Genomic DNA, 17958 nt, shown 5'->3' with positions numbered 1-17958 from the left:
GCAGAGTTAAAGTGGTCCCTCATGTCAACTCCAGCAGAGTTAAAGTGGATCCTCATGTCAACTCAGCAAGAAGTTAAAATGGTCCCTCATGTCAACTCAGCAGAGTTAAAATGGTCCCTCATGTCAACTCAGCAGAGTTAAAATGCAGATAAGTAACAATTAGTAACTGAAATAAGAATATAAGGATATTGATAAAGGCACTGTTTTACAGGTATAGTGTTCACAGAACAGTGATGAAAAACCCATTCATGTGCATTCTGATTTAAACATTCATAATCACTTTCACGTTCAATAGCCATAATTAACGTTCCCCCACACATTGTTACTTATCTAGTTACTCCTATGAGTTTCTGTTCCATCCATTCAAAATGTTGTGCTTCATATTGTGAGTTACCCCCATCCACATCCCATTATCCTACCGTACCATTGGTCAAACCAGCTGATCTCCAGCCCTGTCATTGGCCTAACCAGCTGATTTGATGTCCCTTTCATTCAATAACAGGTGGATCAATTGGCCTAATTGCTCCTCATTGTGTCAGACATGGTTAAAGGGTACGTCTGGCCTCCCTCTTGTAGGGCTCCTACAGCCTGTTCTAATGAATCCACCAAAGGCCTAAATCCTATTTCTGACAGCATCACTTTGATAGGGCTCCATGTTGACATGATGCTAATGGAATAACGTTACTGAGGCCCATCGATTCAGGTCTCCTCTCCACTATACTCTTGCTCTCATTACAAGACACTGTTGGCTCAGAGCCAAAGGTCATACAAAGTCCCAATTAAATTAGCTCTGAGAGACGTTTGATTTGTCGAAGAGACAGAGAGGGGAGGACACTCTGGGTCAGGGGAGGACTGTAGTATAGTCCTTGAATGCATCCCATTTGGCACACTCATTCCCTATATAGTGCACTGCTTTTGACCAGGGCCCAGTGACCCTTGCTAAAAAGTAACGCAATATACAGGAAATAGGGTGCAATATACAGGAAATAGGGTGCAATATACAGGAAATAGGGTGCAATATACAGGAAATAGGGTGCRATTTGGGARACAGTGCAAGCGCTTGGCCTGAGTTGAGGTAGGAGCTAGCAGTGGCCTATACATCTGTCTGATACAGAGCATTACGATAGAGATGATAGAAAAACCACAGAGCACTCTGCTTCACTGGAACACATCATCCTCAAACAGGATCGTCAGGCCTCAGATCAGATCTTGATGTGCGTCCCAAATGGCACCCTATTCCCTATATGGTGCACTGCTTTTGAGCAGATGTCAAATGACAATCCTTTTGGGCCTTGGTCTAAAGTAGTGGACTATGTAGGGAGTAGGGTGCCATTTGGGGCGCATACACAGATCAAAGGGAGGAGGAGAGTTTCTGAAGTACTCTCTGCGGGAACGGCCTCGGGCGAAGATACAGAACATCATTGTTGTCATGATAAGACTTCATTATGGTATGTCTATGGTCTATATAGTTTGCCTTATTCAACCCGTCATCCTAACATTGTTTCTTCCATAGTTTCATATTGGATCTCAATTCGCTCCTACTTGTTGCCAAAAAAAGACTTTTTCAGAGTGTGGAGCTCAGACAATAAGTTAGCTTGAGTCACTATCTTTTCTTTTGAGCTTTTCTTTTTTTTGTTCTTTGTTTTTCTCAATGCTTCTTTGTTATTGTTTGTCTTTCTGTCTGAATTCTTGATATGCAAGAGACAGTCTGGCGTTATCATTCAGCAATGTACATGCTGGCCCATACCCTCYCAGGTAGTGTCTACTTCAAAGTCATACTAGGCTCTTTAGAGGATAAGAGGGCTGATTCTGCTTCTCAAATGGTACCCTACTCCCCATAGTGTATTACTTGTGACCAGGGCCCATGGTTTTTACCTCAAACTAGTGGATGGTAGCATACTATGGTAGGTGGATGGTAGGGCTTGTCCTAACATTGTACTGTCCCTTATTCACATATAGTGGCTTTTTTCCACCAAGGAATTGACACTTATTTTCAATTATCATGCCTATATGGATAACGCCTCAATCTCTCCTTCTCTCCTTATAGTGCAATGGTTGTTGAAAGCATTTAAAATGGTCTTTATATAGAGCAGGAAAACCATGTGAATACAAGCTATCACATTCTGAATTGGAATAATGTTGATCTTTCTCCCTGTAATGGCTGGATTAGGGGAGGCTGGGGCAGTTACCCCCTGTTACATTTGCCTTCGGTCTCCCCTAATGCACTGGAATTCTGATCTTGGTCATGTTACTAAGAGAAAAGGGTTACGTCCCAAATGGCACTCTATTCCCTATTTACTGCACTACTTTTGACCAGGGCCTTTAGGGATCTGGTCAAAAGTAGTGCACTTTTATAAGGAATAGGGTTCCATTTGGGARGCACATTATCTTAAAAWTGTGCACTCATGGTCATGGTCCATGCTGCTGCATCCATTCTGGTTGAGTTTTGTTCAACCCTTTTAGAGCTCTACAAATGTTAGTGATGTTTGTCTTATTCCCATCCGCATATAATATGGTTAATACTTAGACGTTTAGCAGATTGTGTATGTATAAAAATGAAAAAGAACATGTAAATCAAGTATTTTGTGGTATCATGTACATCAAATGAATTAATTTTACACAGTGAAAGAGCAAAATGGAACAGATGTTTCTAGATAATTAAATACTGAACATTCATACTATTTCTTTGTATGAAGAAATAAATAAAAAATTATATATTTTACCACTTTCTAAGTTCATCTTTTGAATTTCGATGTGAAAACATGAAAATAATATGGAATTGTCAATGACAGAGTATGAAAATGTAAAATGTAWAACATTTAGAATGTGGAATCTTTGCACATCAAAAGAACACACAAGAAAGTAATGATCTGTATTTCTCGCCACATGAAATGCAAAAAGTGCTCGTCTAGCTGTCTAGCAATTAGAGTAAATATGCTAGTAAATACTTGTTAGTAGTGCACTCAGACAGTAAATAGTTGTTCCTAGAGCACTCAGACACTGAACAATTGGATCAATGGTACTTTTCCTGTGGTGTACCTTTTCTCTAAAATGGAGGCTTTCTGGGAAATGTCTCATTACTGGTAGTCAGAGGAGGTCTGAAGCAGACCAAGGGCATGCTGTGTCATCCACAATGGTTGGGAGGTGTGTGTGTGTATGTGTACGTGCATGAGTGTGTGGGGTGTGTGTACATGAGAATGTGTGTTTTTGTGTGGGTGTGAATTTGTGTGTATGCTATTCTGTTTTGTGGTTGTGGGTTGACACAGAGCAGCGTGGGAGGTTTGGGTATAGTGGTGGGTCTTATTCCTGATGTCGGAAATGCCCCCCTCTTCTACACCCCCACCCCCTGTGAAAGAGACACACTGTGTCCTAGTTCCTAGTGTGGACTAATGAGATACACCTCTACCTCCCTGACTGTTTATTTACGCGTGTGTGTGCGTGTGCACACGTGGATGTGTGTATATGGAACACCTCCATGTTTTAACAGGGCCCTATTTACCCTTTCAGAGGTGCTGTGTTTACCTGGCTGTGTTCTGACGGGGATGCTGACATGCTGGAACTATGTTCCAAACCAGGAGAGTTCTTTACGCTCCATCACACTTTCCCATGAAATCCCACATAAAAAAATACTGCAGTTTACTATAGAATACTACTGTACTTACTATAGAATTATGCAGTAAACTGTAGTATACTGTACAATACTGTACTACACATTGTAGTATCACTCTAAGATGTGTAGAACTTATTATTCAATGGTGTAATATACTGTAGAATACTATGGTAAATACTACAGTATTGTCTGCAAAAAAATACTAAATAATCTGGGGAAGCTACTCTGAAAATATAGTTATTCCAAGCTACTAATTACTTCACACTGAAAGAAGTTAAGCTACACTAAAACTACCCTTAAGAAAAATATAGTTCACTCAGTGGTGGAAAAAGTACTCAATTGTCATACTTGAGTAAAAGTAAAGATACCTTCATAGAAAATGACTCAAGTAAAAGTGAAAGTCACCCAATAAAATACTACTTGAGTATAAGTCTAAACGTWTTTGGTTTTAAATATACTTATGTATCAAAAGTAAATATTATAAATCATTTCAAATTCCTTATATTAAACAAACCAGACGGCATGATTTTCTTGTTTTAAAAATTATGGATAGCCAACATTCAGACATAATTTACAAACAAAGCATTTGTGTTTAGTGAATCCACCAGATCAGAGGCAGTAGGGATGACCACGTGTTAAGTGTGGCAGTTGGACCATTTTCCTGTCCTGCTAAGCATTAGAAATATAACAAGTACTTTTGGGTGTCAGGGAAAATGTAWGGGAGTAAAAAGTACATGTTTTCTTTAGGAATGTAGTGGAGTAAAAGTAAAAGTTGTCAAAAATGTAAATAGTAAAGTACAGATACCCCAAAATAGTAGTACTTCTATCAGGTTTGAGGTATGACTCAGATGCAGACAGTGTCAAAGAAGCAAAAGTGTATTTCTAGTACAGGGGCAGGCAAACGACAGGTCAAAGGCAGGCAGAGGTCAGTAATCCAGAGAGGGTGCAAAAGGTCCAGAACGGCAGGCAGTCTCAGGGTCAGGGCGGACAGGTCAATCATCCAGTGAGGTGGGGCAAGATATAGAATGGCAGGCAGGGAAGGACCGGGAAGGACTAGAAAACAGGAGCAAGACACAGACAGGAGCAGGGGAACAAATGCTGGAAGGTTTCACGAAACAAAACTAATTGGCAACAAACAGACAACACAGGTATAAATACACTGGGAATAATGGGGAAGGTGGGCGKSACCTGGAAGGGGGTGAAGACAAGCACAAAGACAGGTGAAACAGATCAGGGTGTTACAACTGCAAAATTATTTTTATTAGTTACTTTGCAGCACTGAGTTTACTTATCTAAAGTTACATTGAAAAATGAGTTCACTACATACATCCAAACTACTTCATGAAAGTGTTATATGTAAATCTGAAATGTCAAGGASTACAAATTGCAAGACAGATRACTTTGGGGTCATATGTTAACAGAATGTGTAATTTAGCCCATTAAACACAAAAACAATGTTTCAAGTGAAAATTAGGTAGGTCTGATGCCGAAAAAGAAAGAAAATGATTGCCTACTTCACCAAAATTTTATTTTAGCAAAYAAAGTAGTGTGTAGTTCCAGTAGTTAGCTACACTGGTACATAGCAAAAAAAGTAATTCACTACTGAAAACACAACCTCCCCAACACTGTAAATAATACAGTAATGTCTGCAGAAACACTAGAATCCGCAAAATTCACAACACTTTTTTAGCTATTACAGTATTTAATTTGCATAGACACTGCCCATTACCCTACCCCCATATCCCAATTTGTGACACCCATAAGTGAGAAACTACATACCAAGTATAGACCATACATATATTGTGTACCCTACAGGATATAGAAATGAGCAAAAGTTCTAAACTATCTGTTCAGATCCCAGTCCTACCTACCAACAGGTTATGGAAAATTGGCTCATTTATATTTCTCCAGTAAGTTTCCTCAAGGAGAAAGCCACCACTTCTATATCAAATTTAATAAAACTACGGTAAATACTACAGTATACTGCAATCTGCAAAAACACTACAATAATTTCTATAGTATATACTACAGTTTTCTTTTACTACAGTATTTACAGTATTCACTGTAGTGTTTTTCTGACTTTATTCTGCAAAAAKACTACAGTGAATACTACACTTAAGTATACTATAGTATACTATACTATTTTTTCATGTGGGCACCTAGAATATGTGCTGTACAGGTCTAGCCCAGGGATGTGTGGATGAGTCAACCTTGCCCAAGACCTTACAGGTAGACAATGATGGTGTTCTTGTTTGGGTCAGGTGGAATATGGATGCTGTGGTAAGGAGGCCAAATCTGCATCCCAAATGGCACCATATTCCATATTTAGTGCACTTCTTTTGACCACTYCCCATAAGGAATAAGGTGCCATTTGGGACACAGACCAACACTGAAGAGCAGGTGGCAACAATCACAGCTCCTCTTRGCTCAGGAGAGTTGCATCGCTTCAGGCTATTGTTCCACATGGAAAGCTAAACCCAAATTACCCACCATGGTGGAACAAAACTGTACTTTCCTCTGCACTGTTCCACTGAAGCACTTAGTCTCACTGGAAAATGTATTCAGATGAGTAGCATATAAACCAACAGTAGGTGACACAATGTAAACCAATCTAGGAGCAAAGCAGCAGCACTGCTTTCCCAACCCCTTATCCTCCTCCCCTCCTCATCTCCTCCTCCCCTCCTCCTCCCCTCCTCCCCCCCCCATCCCCCTCCCCCCCTCCTCTCCTCCCCTCCTCCTCCCCTCCTCATCTCCTCCTCATCTCCTCCTCCTTCTCCTTCTCCTTCTCCTCCTCCTTCTCCTCCTCATCTCTTCCTCTCCTCCTCTCCTCCCCTCCTCCCCTCCTCTCCTCCTCGCATCCTCTCATCCTCTCCTCCCCCTCTCCTCTCCTCTCCTCTCCTCCTCTCTTCCTCTTCTCCTCCCCTCCTCCCCACCTCTTCTCCCCCAGTCCCCAAGTAGTGACATGTCACAAGCAGAGTTAGACCTCTCATCAACACCATCATAAACACTAACAAGTCTGGATCTGGATAATTGCTCGGGCTGACAAGGGGAGCAGTGAAAGACYTGAGAGAGAGAGGTGAGAAAGAGAAACAGGATGTGGGGGGTGTTGGAGTGTCTGTTTGTTGGCACGCAACCAGTATCCTCCAGCTGAATCACAGCCGTCAGTGTGATTAAACGAATGGTTACTAACCTGATTAACCTGTTGTTCACAGGTGACAGAGAGAGCGAGAACTTTGGACAGGGACTTATTCCCTATATTCCTTATAGAGTCCCATCTTGGACAAAAGTAGTGAACTATACAGGGAATAATATATCAAAAGTAGTGGACTATATAGGGAATAGAATAACAAAAGTAGTGGACTATAAAAGCAATAGAATACCAAAAGTAGTGTACTATAAAGTAGATATTTCAGACTTGGCCTGGGACTGTCAGACATCATCAGGGCAGGGCAGGCTGCCAGGTCATCATCTTTGTAGAGGAAACGGTTTGACTGGTGTAATTAACGTTGGCGCTGGAGCAACAGAAAGGCAGTGTGTGTAATTGCTGTGTTCCCCTGGCGGCTGATGGCTGATACTAGCTTGCTGTTGTCACCGCTGCCCTCTGGGCTGTATCCCTCCAGGGTTCTGCTGATAGGCTGCTGCTGCTGCTGTTGTTGTGAGGTTTGGAGGTTTGGATCTTGAGCGCTCAGCTAGACAAGCCAAGCCCCCATTGTCTCTCTACCTCTCTCCACTGTCTTTTTTTGTCCTTTTTTCTCACTTCTCTCTCAAACCCGTCCTCCCCCTTTCCAAATCCCCTCACTCCCCCCATCCCCCCTCCCTGTCCCCGTCCCTCAATCTCTCATCCCTTCCACACCACCCCATCTCGTCTCCAGAGCGGGTTACTATATGCTCTGTGTTTGATCTTATTAACTTCAAGCTGCAAAGCAATTGCACAATATCCAAACAGTCTTGTCACAATGGATGGAACACGGCCATGGGGCTGCAGGGGGGCCATCAATAATTTAGCCCACTGGCCCCGCTATCCTTTTAGAGCTCAACATGGAGCCACTATCCATACGAAGGGAAATGGGGGCTGGAAGGGGGATGGTTTTCCTCACACACATGCAAGACAAGCCCACATCAACTGCTTGCTTGGAAGCATTTGCGCCTCCTTTGGCGAAGAAAGAGTGGATTGGTGGTGTCTACCATTACATTTTAAATTGTTTTTCAGATATGTTATGCACGTTATGATTATAAATGAAATCATTTCCATTTCAATTGCGGGAGAGTGAATGAGAGAGAGACCAGTAATAGAGAGGCTGTTAAAGAGTGAATGGGTGAAGAGAAAGAAAGGGAGAGCCATGTCCAATGAGACAGATACAGTATGATGTTCGGTTCAGCCTCTTCCTGGAAGAACTAGCTTCTTGCTCTCTAGGAACAAACAGGCTGAATGATACCTGCTCACTGCTAATCTACCCACCAACCACGCAGGCACCCATACAGACAGTGTCCTCACCATTTACTAAAACCCCCTTTATATCTGGAGGCCTCATTGGCACACTGAGCCCCCTCCACTCCTCCACCCTTCCAGTGGCCCCTTTTCAGGCTGACAGATGTCAAACATTGTAGGACAGGCTGGTCCACAGCTGTCACAGAAACAGGTAGACGAATAGGAAAAGAGGACACGGAGGGAGCAGGAGGAGAGGAAGTCTATTTTATCATCTTATCACCGCAGGTATTGGTGGAGATTAGCTGGCACACCTGAGGGGAGGAGGGGTAATGCTACACAAGGTATTTTACACAAGGTAATGACTGATTAAGCCATGCAGGGTTAATGAACAACACCGTATCCAGTTTGGCATCTACAATATAATTCAATTACACTTTGCCTCCGCTGGCCTCACCCCAGCTCACGCCTGGTCTTGTCCCTCTTCCAGTTATTCTCCTTCCCCCTCTGTCTGTCTGTCTGTCTGTCTGTCTGTTTGTCAGTCAGTCAGTTTGTCTGACACGTGTACTGACAGATGTAGTGTACTATACTGTTACTGTACCCACTGGTGCAGCCTGCTGATATGAAAGGATGTGTCTCTGTTACACTCAGACTCAGGAAGTGGCAAGCCCCATCATGCAGCTGCCTTTAACATGGTGGCAAAGTGAAGCCGTCCCATCATCCTTCAGAGGGGGACATTAGAGGAAACATAAATATAAGTTTGTGGCAGGTGGGCACTGCTGAACAAAGAGAAGGCTTTAGGAGAAAAAAGGGTTTGAAGAAAAGATAGGTCGAAGTGGACACTTACAGTAACAAGACAGGATGTCAAACCTAGCTGTTGATACACCTGCCAGTCCTGTCTTCAGCTGCTAGTGTGATCAGAACATGACTGTTTCTTTTCATGTGTGTCTGTGTTAGTGTGTGTTTGTGTGTGTATAAGTAAGTGTGTACTGCATGTGCATGCATGTGCGTGTCTATATAATACTTTTCCATGTTTCCTCCAGTGAACCGTAAGTGTACGTCTCAGTGGTGATGGTGGGCTGAATAGCTGAATAGATGAAGGTACTTGGTCAATGTTGAGCACAGGAGCTGTAAGCTCCACAAAGCTTTGAGCCATCACAGGTTACTGAGATAGAAGACAGAACAAGGCTTTGAGCCATCACAGGTTACTGAGATAGAGACAGAACAAGGCTTTGAGCCATCACAGGTTACTGAGATAGGAGACAGAAAAGGCTTTGAGCCTCACAGGTTACTGAGATAGGAGACAGAACAAGGCTTTGAGCCATCACAGGTTACTGAGATAGGAGACAGAACAAGGCTTTGAGCCATCACAGGTTACTGGAGATAGAGAGACAGAAACAGAAAACCCAGACAATAAACACGTAAGTATTATACTGGAAAGAAGATAAACAGTAGGAGTCGTTGAGCCACCACCTGCCTGTGGTGTGTGTGTGTATTTGATGAGCGCAGCGTGGGTGAAGAGTGTGGATAAGTATGTGTATGTGTATGTGTTGTGATTCCTGTGAGACCCCCGTGGAGACACTTAAATGTGGTCAGAGACACACTGACTGACGTCCATCAATAATGTAAGATGCACAAGGATCTAGCCGCGCACACACACACACACACACACACACAACACACACACACACACACACACACACACACACACACACACACACACACACACACACACACACACACACACCACACACACACACACAACACACACACACACACACACACACACACACACACACACACACACACACACACACCACACACAACCAGTATCACCAAGAGATAGACAATCTACTGTCTCTCCCTGTTGGATGCCACATCTTCCACAGATGGATGGATGGCTTCAATCTGATGAGAAACCCTCCCTGAGAACAGTTGATTGTAGCCTAGTCTGGCACATGAGCGAGTATCATCTAATATAATGTGTGATTATTAGCATTAGACCCCTGCATGAGTCTGTATGTGTATGTGAGGGAGAAACAGAGGGTATCTAGGCTAATGGTTAAAACATTCACATACAGATGAGGCAATATCTCATGCTTCGTCAATGGGGGTTCAGTCCAGCTGTTATGAGTATGTGTGTGATAGGCAGTCAGAGGCAAAAAACATCTCTCTCCCTCTATTTCAATTTCATCAGTTCATTTCAGCTTCAACAGTGCTTTTTGTCCAATGGTTATTATTCTGTCACCAGGCATTAGAGTATCATCAAATTTGGAAGAAGATAGACAAAATAATATTTGGAAGTAAGGTTTCCCGAAGTCTCTGGGAGTGTTTAGGCCGTACCTTCTTTCTCAATGAATTTATCTTCTCAAGCTCTCTACTCCTCTCCTGTGTGTCTGTGTGTGTTTGTGTGTCTCTGTGTGTCCATGTGGGTGTCTATGTATGTCTATGTGTGTATGTGAGTGCGTGTTCCATGATAATATTCTGTATCGAATTCCTGGGGGAAATAGACCATCTTTGCTTGCATGTTTGGGTGATGTCAGAGTGAGATGACCCTCCAGTCCTCTTCTACTGCAAACCTCTTCACTGAACAGTGAACAGACACTTTCCTCTCCTCAAGTCTGGAAATCATCACCCTGCCTTCCCACTTCCTCTAGCCCATCCAGGACCCACACTGAGTCCAATCAAGCCTAACGAGAGCAGCCCTGCCTGGCAGCTTATAGGGCCTGCCTCCCTCTGCCCCTTCCCCTGTCCCTGGGGCGAAGCTTGGGTCTGGGTCTTTGAGGTGGTTTAGTGGTATAAACTCCCAAGCCCTCCTTCTACCGGCCCTGGCATGGACATCAGGCCTGTTCTGGGGTTTTCTCTGAGGCAGGATGAAGATGGAGACAGACATGGCTTAGGTCCCAAATGGTACCCTATTCCCTACATAGTGCACWGCTTTTGACAAGAGCCTRATGGCCCCAGTAGTGCACAATTACGGTGCATTCGGAAAGTAGTCAGACCCCTTGACWTTTTCCAAATGTTGTTACGCTACAGCCTTATTCTAAAATTGATAAAATTATAATCTACACACAATATCCCATAATGACAAAGCAAAAACAGGTTTTTAGAAATGTTTGCAAATGTATTAAAAATAAAATTCTGAAATATCACATTTATTACATAAATATTCAGACCTTTTATTCAGTACTTTGTTGAAGCAACTTTGGCAGCGATTACAACCTCGAGTCTTCTTAGGTATGATAATACAAACTTGGCAAAACTGTATTTGGGGAGATTCTCACATTCTTCTCTGCAGATCCTCTCAAGCTCTGTCAGGTTGGATGGGGAGCGTAGATGCAAAGCTATTTTCAGGCCTCTCCAGAGATGTTCGATCGGGTTCAAGGCCACTCAAGGTCATTCAGAGACATGTCCCGAAGCTACTCCTGCATTGTCTTGGCTGTGTGCTTAGGCTCGTTGTCCTTTTGGAAGGTGAACCTTCACCCCAGTCTGAGGTCCTGAGCTTGTCCTCATCAAGTATCTCTCTGTACCTTGCTCTGTTCATCTTTCCCTCGATCCTGACTAGTCTCCCAGTCCCTGCCCCTTAAAATAATCCCCACAGCATGAACCTGCTACCACCGTGCTTCACCGTAGGGATGGTACCAGGTTTCRAGACGTGATCCTTGACATTCAGGCCAAAGAGTTCAATCTTGGTTTCATCAGACCAGAGAATCTTGTTTCTCATGGTCGGAGAGTCTTTAGGTGCCTTTTGGCAAACTCCAAGCGGGTTGTCATGTGCCTTTTACTGAGGAGTGACTTCCGTCTGGCCTGATTGGTGGAGTGCTGCAGATATGATTGTCCTTCTGGAAGGCTCTCCCATCTCCACAGAGGAACTCTGGAGCTCTGTCAGACTGACCATCGGGTTCTTGGTCATCTCCCCCGATTACWAAGTTTGGCCAGTTGGCCAGATCTAGGAAGAGTCTTGGTGGTTCCAAACTTATTCCAATTAAGAATGATGGAGGCCATTGTGTTCTTGGGGACCATCAATGCTGCAGACATTTTTTGGTACCCTTCCCCAGATCTGTGCCTCGACACAATCCTGTCTCGGAGCTCTACGGACAATTCCTTTAACAACATGGCTTGGATTTTTCTCTGACATACACTGTCAACTGTGGGACCTTATATAGACAGGTGTGTGCCTTTGCAAATCATTACATTTACCACATGTGGATWCTAATTAAGTTGTAGAAACATCTCAAGGATCATCAATGGAAAAAGGATGCACCTGAGCTCAATTTCGAGTCTCATAGCAAATGGTCTGAATAGTTATTTAAATAATTGATTTCTGTTTTTTAATTTTATAAATTGGCAAAAATTTGACAATTTCTTTTTTCACTTTTTCATTATGGGTTATTGTGTGTGGATTGATGAGGAGAAAAATGATTTAATACATTTTAGAATAAGGCTGTAACGTAACAAAATGTGGAAAAAGTCAAGGGGTCGGAATACTTTCCGAATACACTGTATGTAGGGGATAGAGTGTAATTTGAGACACAACTACGTCCGTGGTGGTAGCTAGTGGCTGGGTGGGTGATTCTGAATGAGGGGAGGGATGGATTTTTAAGACGGAGGCAAGTTTTCCAGTATTTTTTTTAATGTATTTTTTAAAATCCATTGCCTGCTTCAGTGCAATGTTTGAACTGTTCAGCGTCACTTACAGTTGTAAGGTCAGTGCATTAGTGTAATAATTTTATTCATAGCCTTTCTATAGCCCTGGGGGTTGCTGGCTGTCATCAGTAATAAGCTGCTGACATCTGTCTAGCGTATATTGCCCATCGAGACTCATCTCCCACAAATGGTGTGCAGAGACCCTGTGTGTGTGTGTGTGTGTGTGTGTGTCCCACACCTCACACACTGCATATGTGTGTGTTTGCATGTGAGTGACATGCTATGAACACAATGTAAACATGGGAGTGAAATGAGCACTTTAGCTCGAGTCATTGAGCAGCCTCATGCCCATTCCTAGTCCTACCTGTCTGAAGCCATAACAATAATGTGACTGCCAATTCAGTACGATGTGCTAAAATGTGCCTTATATGATTATCGTGGAGTGTCAATAATGCTTCATGAGTCAAAATGAGTCCAGTGTTTCCAAACCTGGTTCAAACGTTCATCTCAATCTTTAGGCTTGTTCTGGCTTTGTCATGCTTGTTGGAAGAACACAATCAAATCAAATCAAATGTTTTTTGTCACATGAGCTGAAATACAACAGACCTTACAGTTAAATACTTACTTAACAAACAATGCAGTTTTAAGAAAATACKKKAAAAAAATTAAGAGATAAGAATAACAAATAATTAAAGAGCAGCAGTAAATAACAATAGCGGGCTATAGAAAGAGTAAATGTCAATGTGCAGGGGCACCGGTGTCGAGGTAATTGAGATAATAAATATGTACAGTTGAAGTCGGAAGTTTACATACACCTTAGCCAAATACATTTAAACTCAGTTTTTCACAATTCCTGACATTTTGTCCTCGTAAAAATTCCCTGTCTTAGGTCAGTTAGTATCACCACTTTATTTGAAGAATGTGYAATTGCAGAATAATAGTAGAGAGAATTATTTAATTCAGCTTTTATTTKTTTCATCACATTCCCAGTGGGACAGAAGTTTACATACACTCAATTAGTATTTGGTAGCATTGCCTTTAAATTGTTTAACTTGGGTCAAATGTTTCAGGTAGCCTTCCACAAGCTTCCCACAATAAATTGGGTGAATTTTGGCCCATTCCTCCTGACAGAGCTGGTGTAACTGAGTCAGGTTTGTAGGCCTGGAATTGTCCTAAAGTGAATTATAAGTGAAATAATCTGTCTTTAAACAATTGTTGGAAAAGTACTTGTGTCATTCACAAAGTAGATGTCCTAACCGAATTGCCAAAAACAAATTTGTGGAGTGGTTGAAAAACTAGTTTTACAGATTATTTCACTTATAATTCAGTCTATCACACTTCCAGTGGGTCAGAAGTGTACATACACTAAGTTGACGGTGCCTTCAAACAGCTTAGAACATTCCAGAAAATGATGTCATGGCATTAGTAGCTTCTGATAGGCTAATTGACATCATTTGAGTCAATTGGAGATGTACCTGTGGATTTATTTCAAGGTCTACCTTCACGCTCAGTGATTCTTTGCTTGACATCATGGGAAAATCAAAAGAAATCAGCAAAGACCTCAGAAAGAAAATTGTAGACCTCCCCAAGTCCGGTTCATCCTTGGGAGCAATTTCCAAACGCCTGAAGGTACCACGTTCATCTGTACAAACAATAGTATGCAAGTATAAACACCATGGGACCACACAGGCGTCATACCGCTCAGGAAGGAGACGCGTTCTGTCTCCTGGAGATGAACGTACTTTGGTGAGAAAAGTGAAAATCAGTCCCAGAACAGCAGCAAAAGATATTGTGAAGATGCTGGAGGAAACAGGTCCAAAAGTATCTATATCCACAGTAAAACGAGTCCTATATCGACATAACCTGAAAGGCCGCTCAGCAAGGAAGAAGCCACTGCTCCAAAACCGCCATAAAAAAGCAAGACTACGGTTTGCAGCTGCACATGGGGACAAAGATTGTACTTTTTGGAGAAATGTCCTCTGGTCTGATGAAACAAAAATAGAGCTGTTTGGCCATAATAACCACCGTTATGTTTGAAGGAAAAAGGGGGAGGCTTGCAAGCCGAAGAACACCATCCCAACCGTGAAGCACGAGGGTGGCAGCATCATGTTGTGGCGGTGCTTTGTTGCAGGAGCAACTGGTGCACTTCACAAAATAGATGGCATCATGAGGTAGGAAGATTTTGTGGATATATTGATGCAACATCTCAAGACATCAGTCAYGAAGTTAAAGCTTGGTTGCAAATGGCTCTTCCAAATGGACAATGACCCCAAGCATACTTCCAAAGTTGTGGCAAAATGGCTTAAGGACAACAAAGTCAAGGTATTGGAGTGGCCATCACAAAGCCCTGACCTCAATCCTATAGAAAATATGTGGGCAGAACTGAAAAAGTGTGTGCGAGCAAGGAGGCCTACAAACCTGACTCAGTTACACCAGCTTACACCAAAATTCACCCAACTTATTATGGGAAGCTTGTGGAAGGCCACCCGAAATGTTTGACCCAAGTTAATGTAAACCTCTGACCCACTGGGAATGTGATGAAATAAATAAATGCTGAAATAAATCATTCTCTCTACTATTATTCTGACATTTAACATTCTTCAAATAATGTGGTGATCCAAGCTGACCTAAGACAGGGATTTTTTACTAGGATTAAATGTCAGGAATTGTGAAAAACTGAGTTTAAATGTATTTGGCTAAGATGTATGTAAACCTTCAACTGTAGGTAGAGTTATTAAAGTGACTGTGCATAGATAATAACAGAGAGTAGGAGCTGCGGGGGGGGGGGGGGGGGGGGGGCAATGCAAATAGTCTGAGTAGCCATTTTATTAGCTGTTCAGGAGTCTTATGGCTAGGGGGTAGAAGCCATTTGGAGACTTGGCGCTCCGGTACAGCTTGCCGTGCAGTAGTAGAGAGAACAGTCTATGACTTGGGTGGCTGGAGTCTTTGACAATTTTCAGGGCCTTCCTCTGACACCGCCTGGTATAGAGGTCCTGGATGGCAGGGAGCTTGGCCCCCGGTGACATCACCGGGGCCGTACGCACTACCCTCTGTAGTTCCTTGTGGTTGGAGGCCGAGCAGTTGCCATACCAGGCAGTGATGCAAACAGTCAGGATGCTCTCGATGGTGCAGCTGTAAATTCTTTATAGGATCTGAGGACCCATGCCATATATTTTCAGTCTCCGAGAGGAAATAGGATTTGTCGTGCCCTCTTCATGACTGTCTTGTTGTGCTTGGACCATGTTAGTTTGTTGGTGATGTGGACGCAAAGGAACTTGAAGCTCTCAACTTGCTCCACTACAGCCCCGTTGARGAGAATGGGGGCATGCTTGGARCCACTTTTCCTCTAGTCCACAATCATCTCCTTTGTCTTGATCACGTTGAAGGAGAGGTTGTTGTCCTTGCATCAGATGATCAGGTCTCTGACCTCCTCCCTATAGGCTGTCTCATCGTTGTCAGTGGTCAGGTGTCGCCCATATTCCKCATTATCTCCTGTGAACTTTCTGTTTGTTTGTTGCCATTTTATCTTGTTTGTCAATCTTACCAGCGTTTGTCCTGTCGGCTCCTGTCTTTGCCCAGCCTCTCTTTTTCTCGTCCTCCTCGTTTTTGACCCTTGCCTGTCCTGACCCTGAARCCGCCTGCCTGACCACTCTGCCTGCCCCTGACCCTGAGCCTGCCTACTGTCCTGTACGTTTGCCCCTATCTGGATATCCGAACTCTGCCTGACCTGACCCTGAGCCTGTTTGCCGTCCTGTACCTTTGCTGCTGTAATAAACATTGTTACTTCGACACGGTCTGCATCTGGGTCTTATCTTATCCTGATAGTACGAACTGGCCATGAARGACCCAGCAGACCCGGGCCAGCTGCGTGACATCATCTCCTCCCAAGGAGCCACCATCGGGAGGCATGAGGAACTGCTTCGTGGCCTTATGTAGGGGGTCCAAACATTGGCTGAACGCATGACCGGGCATTGGACGGTTTGCTGGAGTAATTCCGCAGGTTGTCTGGGAGGCAGCCTTCCACGGTGGTAACCCCACAGCCCCTCATTAACCCAGCTGCTAGCAGCGCTGTCTCATCGGCCACTCCACCTTCTCGGGAGCCCCGTGCCCCATCGAGCACCTGTCGGGATTTGCTTGCAGCTGGGTTAATCTAGGTAGATAGTGTCGTCTACAGTTTATCATGAGATACTCTACCTCAGGCGAGCAAAACCTCAAGACTTCCTTAGATATCGTGCAACAGCTGTTGTTCACATACATGCATAGGCACCTGCCCAGTGTCTTACCAGAGGTTGCTGTTCTGTCCTAATGATGGAGTCTATACCCCGCCAGCTGTGTATGTTCTTAATATAGTTGTTCAGCCACGACTCGGTGAAACATAAGATAATACAGTTTTTTAATGTCTTGTTGGTAGGATATAACATGCTTTCAGCTCGTCAATTATTTCCAGCGATTGAACATTAGCTAGCAGGACGGGAGACAAGGGCAGATTAGCACTCGTCGCCTGATCCTCACACGGTACACTGATCTTTTTTCCTTCTCCATAATAATATAATAATAATCAATAATTGTGCTCTTTATTTGGCCATCTTACATATAAAACCTTATTTGTTCATAAAAAATTGTGAAAAAGTCACCACAGGTTAATGGGAAGCGTGTGCTTGAAAGGATGCACATAACATGCATTGTTGGGTTGTATTGGAGAGAGTCTCAGTCTTAATCATTTTCCACTGTCACGCCCTGACCTTAGAGATCCTTTTTATGTCTCTATTTTGGTCAGGGCGTGAGTTGGGGTGGGCTTCTATGTTTGTGTTCTATGTTTCTATTTCAGTTCTGAAATAAAAGCATGAACACTTACCACACTAATTCAACAGACAATCGTTTACATCCACACACAGTCTGTGCCTGTATTTAGTTTCATGCTATTGAGGGCAAGAATCCACTGTTACACAGGTACGTGGTTGCCAAGGGCATCAGTGTTTAACAGCGCTATTTGCCAAGGTAAGAACTCTGAGCGCAGCCTATCCAGAAAACTGGTAGTGGCTTCATATTAAATAAAATTTTCACAGAACCGCTTGTTGTAATTCCGATGAGGCTCTCTTGTTCAGATATCGGTAAGTGGACTGGAGGCAGGGATGAAAGGGAACGAATCCAGTTGTTTGTGTTCGTCCGTTTCGGGAAGTACCTGCGTAATTGCACACCCAGCTCACTCAAGTGCTTCGCCATATCACATTTGACATTGTCTGTAAGCTTGAGTTCATTTGCACACAAAACATCA

The 17958-nt window shown here is 43.3% G+C and overlaps 1 long non-coding RNA gene across 1 annotated transcript; it reads left to right on the top strand.

Annotated features, from left to right (window-relative positions):
• On the top strand, positions 1 to 2722 carry LOC139028157 (uncharacterized). The gene is made up of 2 exons (XR_011480349.1): positions 1 to 38; positions 74 to 2722. It is a non-coding gene; the product is annotated as an uncharacterized lncRNA (long non-coding RNA).
• The last annotated feature ends 15236 nt before the right edge of the window (positions 2723 to 17958 follow it).

This window comes from Salvelinus sp. IW2-2015, linkage group LG8 (assembly GCF_002910315.2).
Source record: "Salvelinus sp. IW2-2015 linkage group LG8, ASM291031v2, whole genome shotgun sequence".
Lineage (NCBI taxonomy): Eukaryota > Metazoa > Chordata > Actinopteri > Salmoniformes > Salmonidae > Salvelinus > Salvelinus sp. IW2-2015.
This window is presented reverse-complemented; position numbering and strand designations above follow the sequence as displayed.